This window comes from Priapulus caudatus, unplaced genomic scaffold (genome assembly GCF_000485595.1).
Source record: "Priapulus caudatus unplaced genomic scaffold, Priapulus_caudatus-5.0.1 Scaffold109, whole genome shotgun sequence".
Taxonomy (NCBI): domain Eukaryota; kingdom Metazoa; phylum Priapulida; class Priapulimorpha; order Priapulimorphida; family Priapulidae; genus Priapulus; species Priapulus caudatus.
In genome coordinates, this window is record NW_014577170.1 from 221620 (window position 1) to 231972 (window position 10353).

At 45.2% G+C, this 10353-nt stretch overlaps 1 protein-coding gene across 1 annotated transcript in view; it reads left to right on the plus strand.

The window, feature by feature from the left end:
- The window catches only part of LOC106805325 (multiple PDZ domain protein-like), a gene marked incomplete at its 3' end in the record, with an annotated part of 76510 nt that overhangs the window by 7164 nt on the left and 58993 nt on the right, over positions 1-10353 (plus strand).

Genomic DNA, 10353 nt, shown 5'->3' on the forward strand with positions numbered 1-10353 from the left:
TATGGATGTGTTAGCTTACAGACAGTGACACAGTATGGATGTGTTAGCTTACATACAGTGACGCAGTATGGATGTGTTAGCTTACATACAGTGACGCAGTATGGATGTGTTAGCTTACATACAGTGACGCAGTATGGATGTGTTAGCTTACAGACAGTGACGCAGTATGGATGTGCTAGCTTACAGACAGTGACGCAGTATGGATGTGCTAGCTTACATGCAGTGACACAGTATGGATGTGTTAGCTTACAGACAGTGACGCAGTATGGATGTGCTAGCTTACATGCAGTGCCGCAGTATGGATGTGCTAGCTTACATGCAGTGACGCAGTATGGATGTGTTAGCTTACATACAGTGACGCAGGAAGGATTCCCTAGCTTACAGGCAGTGGCGCAGAATATATGTCCTATCTAACAGACAGTGACGCAAGAAGGATTCTTAGCTTACAGAATGATGCAGAATCTTGAATGTCTTAGCTTACAGAAGGACGCAGACAAATGAAATCGCTTATAGACAGTTATGCATGAAGGAAAACGTATTAAATTAGAGACAATGACACAGGATGATAAACATCTTAATTTATAGACAGCGACACAATAACGTGAACATTCAAAACTTATAGACATTGACATTGACTTTGACATTGCCACGTGTAGCTAAGCGCCCTACCTTACATATAGCCACACAATCAGGTGAATGTTTTAGCTTATAGACAGTGACACGACAATGAGTGTTCTAGCTTACAATCAGTGACACGATGATGCAACAATTCCAACTTACAGACAGACAGAATAATATCAAAAGTTCCAATATCAAAAGATTGATGCAATCAGGCGAATCCACTAGTTTACAGATATAACGGTGAATTCCGTAAAGACTAATGCAGACCTGCGACTTTTTCATGCAACTTGACAGCGATTCTAGAATCGCTGTAAAAAAAATTGTGAAATCACCACATCTGCGGGAACGTGCAACTGCAACCCGTATAGTGATTCTGGTCGCTTGCGACGAGTTGCAAGAAAATAAAACATCGTCGCTCCCAATCGCTCCCAAATTGCTCTAGAATTGCTTCGAAATCGCTTGCATGCGCGCGCACACACACATGGTGAAGCGTGCGACCGATCGCTTGCGGCTGCAGGTTGAAGCGACGAGCAACCAAAAATCGCAGGTCTGCGCTAGGCTTAACTGTCAAGCAGTATTACCTTACTTAGTCGCAGCTTACCTTTTGCGTACCACGTACACAAAAGATAAACGTACTTGCGCACACTCATACACACGCGCACTCGCACATACACACGCACGCACACGCATGCGCACACCATCATACATAAACAAACGCACTACACGCGTGTCGTTAAATGGTTACAACCTCTCAACTTACAGGTATGGTTTATAAAAAATTGTGGAACTAGTTGAGCGAGGTGAGCCTATTACAAATTCCAACAATTTAAAAGAATGCTGTCACAGAGATTACAGATCACACATATCACATGTAAAGCTGATGAAACCCATAATCAATCTTACCTGATATTTGTTATGTAACCGGATAGACTCAAATCTCATTTTATAATCACCGCTATGGTTTAATACCATTATGCCAACTTTCTATACTCGTAATCTAAAGCGGTAACATCCCAGTTAGCCTACTCCCATTTCGCCTACGTCCCATTTCGCCTACTCCCATTTCGTCTACTCTCAGAATCGACAATATTCATATTTCGCCTACTCCCATTGTTTCATTTTTATGCTACTGTATTTTTTATTTTTGTCAAGTTGTGTTCTCATTATTTGTACCTATGATTTCTTCTGGTTCCTTCCAATCAAAACAATATTTTATTATTTATAAATGATTATTTAGTGAACAAACCGATCGTAGACGAAATGGGAATGAGGTAGATTTTGAGCATAGGCGAATTGGGAGTAGGCAAAATGGGTGTAGGCCAACTGGGAATTTTGCTGTAGGCGAAATGGGAATTTTGCCATAGGCGAAATGGGAGTAGGCCTACCGGGAATAAACCATCTAAAGCTACCCAATTTCTTGTTCACGAGGTCACTCTAATGTTCTACAGTACCTCAATAATCCCGCATTTTCTTAAACACTCCAACTACCATGTGCACCTCATACAATACACATATCCCTTTCATATTGTACAGTACCGACTCCGAGCACCATGTGTAGGTCGTGCCAGTTTTCTCGTGGTATGCGAATGTGAAAGCGGCTATGAAATATAGTTCTCTCTCGGTGGCATGTGTTGAGTGAGCTATGGAATATAGTTTTCCGCGTAGGTCACATATTATCAGCAGATATTATCATATAGAGACCAGTAGAGCTCAGACGCAGCTGACTATATATAGCATTCGTGAAGCATATAAATTAACTCAAGATAAACAATCGCGTATACATCGTAGAAATCGCGTATCCGTTACCCTAACAAGGATCATGATAATTGTGCTAAGATGACGCAACCAACGTTGGGTCTGTCGCAACCTGGCGGAACGTGCACGTATATATCAACTTACAAACAACGTATGCGTATCGCAAATAGCAAATAGGTGTCGCGGGAAGGGCGGGGCATTTTCTTGGACGAGACTAACTTACGATATCACTGTAATTTATTTTTGTGGTTTAACTTGCGGGGTGAGGTTGTTCTTAGCCTTACCCCTACCTTGCACTTAGGCGTCTACGGACGCATTTCTATACGCGGCGTCGACTGAAGCTGATTGGGACGACGTTTCGATGTCATTTGTTGTCTATTGGTGTTGCCGGTGGAAGATTCGAGGATTCTCTCTGCTGCCTCCTCTAGTGTTAGGCTTGCCGGTTAAGGTTGCTATAGTTGACAGTGGCGCCATCTCCTTCGTTGGTAAATCTTTACCTTCGTCTTTCAATCTTTTGCGACGAACCAAAAATCCTTATTGTTTTTTTTACGGCGTTGAAATCATTCGAGTAATCTTCATAGGTATCTTCGACGTCCCGATGTCTGAGTGTGACGTCATCGTTGCTGTAAACAAGATCACGTAGAGATTAGCTGTATGATATTTTACGTGATATTCAGCTACTACGATATGCAGTCAAAGCTGCCATTTGTTGTCCAGTCCAGTTGTTGCGCTTCCATTGTGAATATACGGAAAGTTAACGTAAAGTGAACCATAAAGTATATATGTATCGTTTCATTATATATTATTATCGTTTTATTATCTAACGAATCTATATATAACGTCATATATAACGAATATATAGGGCAGGGATACAAACAGGGGGACAGATGCTGGTGGTAGTGTAGCACGTAAATAATTTACTAAAACCGCCATTAATAATATAGAGGCTAACGTACATTGACAGGCAGTGTGTTGGCACGCCGTCGACGCGGCATAACACATTCATTGCGAAAAAATTATATCGTCGCTTACAGATTACTGCGTTTATCGCGAAGCGGTAGACTGACACTCAGCTGATTGCTGCGTGTGTGACATCACGCTGCCGCAGTCTGCGGGGGCAGTCACAAACATGGCGGGTAGCGCGGGCAGTGACCGCAGCGCCGTCTGTCGTGCGTTGCCAACGACAGCTTACCTGTATCCTCCTTGTTCTCTGTGTGTTGTTGCTGTCTGCCTGGATGGCTGCCTGTCTATGCCTGGAATGGCTGCTGCCTGGTCTGCTTGGATGGCTGGCCTGTCTGCTGGATGGCTTTGCTGGATGCCTGGCTGTGGTCTGCGCTGGAATTTTTGCTTGGATGCGCTGGTGTCTGCTCTGGATGGCTGCTGTCTGCTGGAGGGCTGCCTGCCTGGCATTGGCTGCTGTCTGGCCTGGAGCTGACCTGTCGTGCCTGCTATGGCTGGATGGGCTGTCTGCATGGTGGCTTGGCTGTAGCTGTTCTGCTTGATGGCTGCCGTGTCTGCCTGAATGAGCTGTCTGCCTGGATGGGCTGCTGTCTGCCTGGATGGCTGACTGTCTGCGTGGATGGCTGCTGCTTGGATGCTGGCCTGTCTGCCTGGATGGCTGGAGCCTGTCTGCCTGGAGGGCAGATGCCTGCCTGGCGATGGCTGCCTGTCTGCCTGGATGGCTGCCTGTCTGCCTGTATGGCTGGATGGCTGTCTGCCTGGATGGCTGGCTGCCTGGTCTGTCTTGGAGGCTGCTGTCTTGCTGATGGCTGTCTGCCTGTGAATGGCTGCCTGTCTGCGCTGGATGGCTGACTGTCTGCCTGTGTCGGCTGTTTGGATGGTGGCTGTTGCTGGATGGCTGCCTGTCTGCCTGGTATGGCTTGCCTGTTGCCTGGATGGCTGCACTGGAATGATGGCTGCCTGTCTGTCTGGATGGCTGGTTGCCTGCCTGGATGGCTGCCTGTCTGCCTGGATGGCTGCCTGTCTGCCTGGATGGCTGCCTGCCTGGATGGCTGCCTGTCTGCCTGGATGGCTGCCTGTCTGCCTGGATGGCTGCCTGCCTGGCTCGCGGGCTGGCGGGCTGGCTGGCTGGCAGACTGGCTGGCTGGCGGGCTGGTTTGCTGGCTGGCTGGCTTGCGGGCTGGCTGGCTGGCTGGCTGGCTGGGTGGATGGATGGATGCTTGGCTGGATGGGTGGATAGATGGCTGTCTGGATGGCTGCCTGGATGGCTGTCTGGCTGGCTGGCTGGGTGTATAGATGGCTGCCTGGATGGCTGTCTGGCTGGCTGGCTGGGTGTATAGATGGCTGCCTGGATGGTTGGCTGGGTGGGTAAATGGCAGCCTGCCTTGCTGGATAGATGGCTGTCTGCCTGTATGGTTGGCTGGGTGGGTGGATGGCAGGCTGCCTGGCTGGATAGATGGCTGTCTGTCTGGATGGTTGGCTGGTTCTTCTCTATGTAGGCGGAGTTCACCGACGCATCAATAATTTGTCGGGGGCGGCCTGGAGATTGCCTGCGGCACTGATGTCCCCCTGGAGACGTCCTCGCTCTCAATAATGCATGCGGCCGCACGCTGTCCAGCTGTTCATCATCACCACAACGACGCTGCTGCTGCCGCTGCCGCCGCCGCCGCCGCCGCTTCGTACCTGTGATAAAGATTAGATTGCTTTACCTGGCAGTGTCGTTAGTGGTATAATTTGCGTTGTTTCGCGGATATATGCTAAGATACGTTACTGCTGCCTTCTCTGTTGTTGTTGTTGTTGTTGTTGTTGTGGCTGTTGTTGTTGTTGTTGTTGTTGTTGTTGTTGTTGTTGTTGTTGTTGTTGTTGTGGCTGTTGTTGTTGTTGTTGTTGTTTTGTGGTCGCGTGTCATAATACGTTTGATGAAGCCATGAGAACATAAACGCTTTAACGACGGTCTGTAATGTCATCGTGTCGTCAGGTGTCGCCACTTCCGCATATAATGAGAATACCGCGAGAGTCGTCGTTTAGCTTTGAATTGGCGATTTGCGATTGGTTTGCAAATGGTATACAGTATTGCTAGACAGATATTGGTGTGGTCGCGCCATTGTAAGGACTTGCTTTGTCACAGTTGTATTGTACGAGCTGTAGATGTTTCCAATATCTACCGTTATGCTAATATATCCTTTATAAATAATGTATTAAAGTGCCTTCTCCCACTTAAATATTAACAGGAAAAACTTCGAAAAAAATTATCAATGTTTAGTCATCAGTCTTTAGACATTGTACTCAACTCAACAGATACGCGGTGGATGATTGGGCAGTGACCATTCGGTGTATGTACCGCACAATTACGCACATTACGCACCTGGTGCAATTGCGTACACCACTTGGTACAATTACTCACACCACGTTGCTTCCCTTCCCCCCTCCACCCCGGAGATTCTCCACACGCTCTCTATAGTATTACACGCTAACAAAAACAGTATCTGCCTGTTATGTCATAAACGCTCGACCATTTCTCTTTAATGAGCAGAATTCTCGTTCGTGCTACCGTCAATTTCCTTCTAGTCCAATCTCAATGATTATCACGAACGGTTCTATTTGTTCTCGGGTTTGCCACCCGTTGCTATTCGATTTCTATTTGTTCTCGGGGTTTCAGCATTCTAACGAAAACTTTCCGGAGCGCACGAGCGCGGCATTTGGTACTCTTAACTCAATAAGCAGACGTGTGTACTTTTCGATATCTCAGCGCGTGCTAACGTCACAGAAAAGGCGGTTTTCGCTGTTTGCTTTCGATTTGTGAATGTTAGGATGCTAACCGGCAAAATTTCCGGTTTGTTTGTGGCATGTTTTTAGGAAAAAGGTTCCGCAAATTTTTAAATATTACACTACACTTTCATTTCTGGACGTCTGCGTGCCTGGTTCTGTAGGTATGCCGGCAACACGCAGCACTAGATCCGGTTAATCTGAAAGGAAATCTCTATGAAATAATTTTCCCATCTTATTCTCCTCGTCCGCAGAAGCAACAGAGCTATCACTAAAATTCACGCTTGTCAACCGATCATAATCTAAGCTCTCATTTCTAATGGTTGCAATCCAACTACGATAAGAATTCTGCGCCTCAATGCTATCGCGTAGATATTCAGCTTATAGAATCAGATTTGTATTATACTCAATAGCTGTATGCTTCGGGGTAATTCAGTTGGGTGCCAAGTTGCCAACGTTTGATGCACTGGCACGACGATTATACAATCTAGCATGTGAGGGCACTCAGCGCAAATACTGCAGATAACTGAGGCCACAATTAAAAAAAATCGTTGTTTGTCCTCACCCAACCCAGGCTGAAAAGTTTGGGTAGGTAGGTAGGCTTTTTTTTAGGGGGGGTCTTTTTACAAATTCAGCATGGTGTCTACATGCTCGGGTGTGCTTGTGTGGAGATACCTTTTATGTTGAATGTCAGTTTTGCTTGGTACATATAATGTATTTGTAATTTGTAATTTGTAAAAAAAAAAATGGGAAAGATCAATATAATTTTTTGAGTCGGCCCCTTTTTGGCGGGTCGATCGGGCGAGGGCAAACAAACACTATTTTTATTATGGCCTGAAGAGGCAGCCAGATAGCGAGGACACGTGTGATTCACATGAGATTCACTTCACTAGCTGTGGCCGGGCCGCGAAATTTTTTTCCCCAAACGGTATAACATAGGAAGGATTTTAGCGCCTTCTGATTGGCTGGAATTTGCCAAGATGTCAGCCTCCATGACTTGTAGCCAAAATCCCCAATTATCTACCAAAAACTTTCTGCTAAGATTTAGGTAAAGTAGTTAAGTTTACGTATGTTTTCTTTAAACAACATGGTTTGAAAGTGATATTAACCCAAATATCATGCACACCCCGTTTCTTCGACGTGATTGTCTTTGGACTGAAGAAAACCTTCAAAGACAAGAGAACAAACAGACGGGCCGGTTTGTAATCGGTTTGTGTTATGTGTTATATGACCGCCCTAGACATAAGTATAGTTTTCTGATGTATTTTCCATGAAAGACACATGATTTTTCTTCATTATTATATACATATAATAATTTACTATAATTGCAATTCTTTGTGCAAATGTGTTATTTTCATCTTAATCTTAAGTGTATAGAGGGGTCTATAGGCCAGTTATAGTTATAGCTGCCGAGTTCTGTTTCATGTTTCGTGCCGGTGGTCGCGATTAGCTTTACGTGTTCAGCTGAACTCTCAGGGCTTAAACCCCTAGGCTACTGACTACCGACTATTCTCCTACCGGTACTATAGAATACTACTAGTATAGCGTCAACGAGTACGATACGTATAGCTCTATAGTACTTCGTACTAGTAGCTATAGCTAAGAAAACCGGCCGTTCCCCGTAGCTCTAGTAGTCAGGCTGTCCGTAGCCCTTCGCTCGCTTCCCGTTCCTGCGACGAAAGCACTACGAGTGCGGTACATCGTACGTATTAATATTCGAGAGCCCAGACCTCCTCATAACTTAAGATTGAATGAAAATAACACATTTGGCAGAAAGAATGGCAATTATATGTGCAATTATATGTTATATTAATGAGGAAAGATATGTTTTTCGGAAAATACATCAGAAAAGTACTTATCTAGCAGTCATTAGAACCGCCAACAAATCATTTACAAATGGGCGTTTGGTTCTCTTGTCAAAGGCCAAAGAAAATCGAAGCAGCCAATCACCGAAGCCGCTTAAATTCTTCGCTATGTTATACCGTTTGGGGGAAAAAAATTCGCGGCCGGGCCACGACGTCTGGAAGTACCACGAGCGAGATTGGACCGAAACTAAGGCTGATGGTGCGAGGGAAGGCACGTAGTAAGCTTGCTAGGTCTGTTACGTCGCATCTGTGCGACGCACGCCCCGATAGCCTATAGTGTGCCACAAGGGCGTAGCCAGGAATTTGGATTGGGGGGGTCCTCGAGCGAGTAACAAGGGGGTCTGGTGGTCTGGAATTTTTTTTTTAGTTAAATGTAAAAATTGTGCTTTAAAATCAATTTATACGCTGTTTTGTTGACAATACTATTTCTTCTATACTATACGCCTTTTAAGAGAAAAACAAAATAGAGATTTTTTTATATTTTTATTTTGATTGGCCCCTTTGGCTACGCGCTTGGTGTGCCAGATAGCAGATAGTTTGCCGGATGATAGCTAGATATAGTTTGCCCAATAGCGTACATAGTAGCACCGGTAGTTTGCCCAATAGCGTACGTAGTAACACCGGTAGTTTGCCCTGATAGCGTACGTAGTAACACCGGTAGTTTGCTCTGATAGCGTACGTAGTAACACCGGTAGTTTGCCCTGATAGCGTACTATGCACCGGTAGCGTAGCTAGAAACATATCGGCGAAGAGCGAATGATTTTCGCCACCGCGCCATAAAATTATTGACGCTATCTTCGGCGGTTTTCTCCCTGCCTCCTGACCTTTCCAGAAATTGTGTTATCTGGTTGACTACTGTATGCGGTTTTTAGCCGTTACTCGCCAAAACGCGAGCACTTCGGAGTGTGCGTATAGCTCGCGAGATTACATTTTCGGGAAAATTCTGTTATTACATTTGATGACAACAAACCTAATTAGAGACTCAGAAGAGAGTTTATGAGAGTCGCGCGTCGCTGTGAAAGGTTCACACTTTCTCTCTAGTCGTGTCGATTGCGTTTAACACGTATTTCGATCGGAAGCGTAATTGCTTTTGTTTTCAGCCGACAGATGGCGCGGTTGGTCAACGTTGGTTGTGTGATGGTTATAGGTTTTCACAGGTGTGATAATTGATGTTTCGCGTCATTGACTAAATACTCACGTCGCGTGACACGAGCGTCCAGCCATGTGCTTGCCTTTTCATCCACGTAGCTCTGCTGTTTCGTCTATTGGAGTCAAATGAAGTAGTGCAGCCCATTTTTTGCCAATTCGGAAGTTTCGTTTGACGGGCGCGCCAAGACGCTTGCGTGCTTCTTTTAATCCTCCTAAAGAAACAGTGGCAGATAAAAGATCATTAGGAAATAACATAGCATGTAGCTGACATATTCTGTAACACTCTCTGCTGATTTATCAGGTTGTACATAGGCGCGGGATAGAAATTTTTACTTGGAGCGTTCACGCATTTTATTCATATGGGTTAATACAGCTACTGTGATCGTGTTTAGTTCACGTTGAATAGCGCTGTGCCTGTTTGGCATCGGTGCCTGAACCAGTAGGCGTATGCACGATGAGAAATGTGCGCTAGTCGTCTGCTGTTTGAGGAAATTAATGGTATTTTTCTCGAATAGACTGGCTTACGAACAAGTATCACGAATGTGCGTGTACTGTGCACATCGTTGCCTGATCGTATGGCGTGTTGTTAGTAACCGTAGAACACGAAGGAAAGATTATGTATATAATAGTAGCTGTGTGATGTTAGCTATCGTATCGGGAGTGAATAAAAACAAAACGCTTGTTTTCATTCACTCCCGTTGTATTTAGCAATACCAACAAAAGAACGACACGTGTAACCATGGTTACAGCAGTAATGCACGTATATATGTACGTGCAAACGTGGTTCCGGAAATTTGCCGTTGTTCGCAACAACCGCCTTCGGGAACAATTTCCGAATGCCCGGATGTCGATACGCAACACGCATTCGGTTACAGGCTGCAATGATTGCTGCTTATTTGCATATCGGCAATACAACAGCCGACGCTTGCAGGGGGCGACACGTGTTACAATGTTTAATACGCGAATTCGAAAATTTTCTCGTCTGCCGCTCAGAGCGGGTGTGATTGACGGGGAGAATATTCAGCGCGGGTAATAGCGTCTAGCGTTTACAAGTACATTTTTACAATATTATGTTTCAAAACGTCGTTGTGAGTATGAACAAAACATGGTGCCCTCGTGAGCTGAGCGGTAGTCTGAGCATAGGATTACGTGTTCGATCTTTGTTGGGCTAATGCTCCATTAGGAGTGTTTCCAACTTTGATATCATTAATGATTAATGATTAATGATTAATGATTA